General features: G+C 32.9%; 1 pseudogene; it reads right to left on the bottom strand.

Annotated features, from left to right (window-relative positions):
• Window positions 1-623: 623 nt before the first annotated feature.
• Window positions 624-787, bottom strand: LOC128579909 (uncharacterized; annotated as a pseudogene).
• Window positions 788-3,227: the final 2,440 nt, after the last annotated feature.

Consider the following 3,227-nt stretch of genomic DNA (forward strand, 5'->3'; position numbering starts at 1 on the left):
AGAGGAAGAAGGGTTAAGCCCTGAGATACTCCAAAATTAGAGATCAGGAAAATGGAAAGCAAAATGACTGAAAAGGAATAGCTAGTGAAATAGGAAGAGAACCATGAGTGGTAAATTGGAAACCCAGGGAAAAATGTGTTTCAAGTTGGAAAGAGAGATCAACGAAAACAAATTATGCTCTTAGGTCCGGTAAAATGAGTATTGAATATTGATTGTTGAGGTCAGTCTTGATGGCTCAGGCCTATAATCCCAGTGCTTTGGGAAGATGAAATGGGAGGATCATTTGAGCCCAGGAGTTCAAGACCAGACCAGCCTGGGCACAACAGTAAGACCCCATCTCAAAAAAAAAAAAGAAAAGGAGGAGAAAACTGATTATTATTAAAGGCAACTCAACAGTCATTAGTTACATCTGTGAAATTATTTTTGATATTGCAATGGCACTAAATTATAATTTTACTCCTTTGAAGAAAGAATTCTGTCAGTTAGTGTCTCTAAAACTCAAATTAGTCTCAAAGTTCTAGAGCCACACTGTTTCTCCAACTCTAGCCCAGCCAAATTGTTCTGTGAAACATTAATGTTTCCCTATAGACACATAGCTACACATAATTTCCTCAATAATAACAGTAATATTATCTAATGAATATTATACTGAAATATACTGAAAACAATGTATTGTCATTATTATAAATAATCTACCATGCATGCCAGAAGCAAAGAAATCACAATAGGAACTGGCCAATGCATGAATTTTCTGCACTTGATCTTAGCCAAAAGGCCGAGAAGCTATTGCATGAATTTTCTTTCTTTTTTTTTTAATTTTTGTAAAAAAAACTTTATTTTTTTTATTAAATCATAGCTGTGTACATTAGTATGATCATGGGGCACCATACACTTGGTTCATAGACCGTTTGACACATTTTATCACACTAGTTAACATAGCCTTCCTGAAATTTTCTTAGTTATTTTGCTAAGACCTTTACATTCCACATTTACTAAGATTCACATATACCCTTGTACGATGCACCGCAGGTGTAATCCCATTAATCCTCCTCTCTCCACCTACCTCCCCCCTCCCTCCCCCCCCTTTCCCCCTTCTCCCTATTCTTAGGTTGTAACTGGGTTACAGCTTTCATGTGAAGGTCCTAGATTAGTTTCATAATAAGGGTGAGTACATTGGGTACTTTTTCTTCCATTCTTGAGACACTTTACTAAGAAGAATATGTTCCAGCTCCATCCATGTAAACATGAAAGAGGTAAGGTCTCCATCTTTCTTTAAGGCTGCATAGTATTCCATGGTGTACATATACCACAATTTATTGATCCATCGTGGACCGATGGGCATTTGGGCTTATTCCATGACTTAGCAATTATGAATAGGGCTGCAATAAACATTCTGGTACAAATATCTTTATTATGATTTGATTTTTGGTCTTCTGGGTATATGCCCAGTAGAGAAATTACAGGATTGAATAGCAGGTCTATTTTTAGATCTCTAAGTGTTCTCCATGTATCTTTCCATAAGGAATGCATGAATTTTCTGTTGTGAACATCAATTAACTTTCAGGCATCATTAATCAATCAAGCAGTTCATTGATTTGTATTGGTCTTGATGAATAGCAGTCTGTAGTATGACTTAGTTTATAATTTTCACATATATTTGTTATTAAATATCATGCCAAGTCTAATATTTGTAAGACACATGTAGAGCAGTGGTTGAAAAATAAGGAAGACACAAATGTTTTTAGATACAACACAGTTTCTTGAGATTGAATAGAATTAATCAAGAGAAAATTGACATTGAAGACATTGGGCTTTATAATATCAGAGCTGAATGGTCTAATAGTAATCAAAAATAGTTTTTGTAATTCGGAAGTGTGTAACTGCATTCTGTTTTATTATTTGTGATGTAACAGATCTATGCAAACAAGATTGTCATACAGTACTAAAAGGGAAAGAAGTCAAATAAAAAGAAACAATGATCTGCCTATTATAAACACTTAATTCCGTAAAATTATTCATAATATTAAGAATAAGTGAAGGAATCACTTAAAAGAACTCTTCTCATTAAAATGCCCTTGTGTTATGTTTCAGATCAACATATAATGTGAATTATTTTATTTTATTTTGGCTCTTTGTTCATAAGGAATATGTCTTAAATTTTCTATTGTTTTATCATTTTTCTTAAGCATATAAATCAGAGTTCAGTTTTCTCTTATTGCAGATAATTCATCTGTGAGAACATTTATGTTGTCCATTTTAATCCAAATGAACATTACATCTCACGAGCTTTGCTTGATATTCTGCCAATGTATAAATGAGTTCAGTAGTCAAATAAGCTTAGGAAATAATTCCCCAAAGCATGAAGCCTGAGGCATAGTTAACAGGCATTTGGCTACATGTTGGTCACCACAAAATAGCATTTGAATAACTTAAGTTATAGAATTTTGTTAGTATTAAGTGCTTGATTTTCAAAATATTAAAAATCCAAATTAGACATATTGCTACACTGCACATCCATAATGCATGCAGATAAATAAAGACATCAACTCAAGAATTAATCAATATCAAATTATTTTTAATAGTATATGAGCACTCATGGGTTGTAGGCAATAGTAAATTTTTAACTGGAATAAAAATAAAATTTGTAATTACTCTAAATCTAGAACTGGGGAAAAACTAAGACTTACTGAATGTTAGAGATATAATATATGTATTCATCTTCTTTTTAAAAACACAATTCTGGACTAGTTTTTAGTCATGATGCCAGTTACTAAAATCTCCAAGATGAAACTTTCAAAAAATATCACCTGCTTCAATGGTTCTCTGTGTACCATTCCCAGATAAACTGCATCAACATCACCTGAGAATTTTCTAGAAATGCACATTTTTACATAACACCCATATTTTCTGAATTAGAAACTCTGAGGTTTGTCCATAGTAATCTGTGTTGTAATGAAAAACAATCCAGATGATTCTGATCCATGCTAGACTATAAGAATAGCTCAACTAACTCTTCATCCTAATCTCATAGATGAGGAAATTTAGACCCAGATTAGGAAGTGATTTGGGAATATAGATTAATATTCAGGTTTACTAAGCACCAATCTTCACAACACCAATAATTCTGCCTGGAAGTTTCTTGAGAACACATTAGTTTGCCTATCTAGCATCCATTTCCTTGTTTTTATTCTTATCATAATAATAGTTTTTTTAAGGTATTCACTCTA

Source organism: Nycticebus coucang, chromosome 2 (genome assembly GCF_027406575.1).
Source record: "Nycticebus coucang isolate mNycCou1 chromosome 2, mNycCou1.pri, whole genome shotgun sequence".
NCBI lineage: Eukaryota > Metazoa > Chordata > Mammalia > Primates > Lorisidae > Nycticebus > Nycticebus coucang.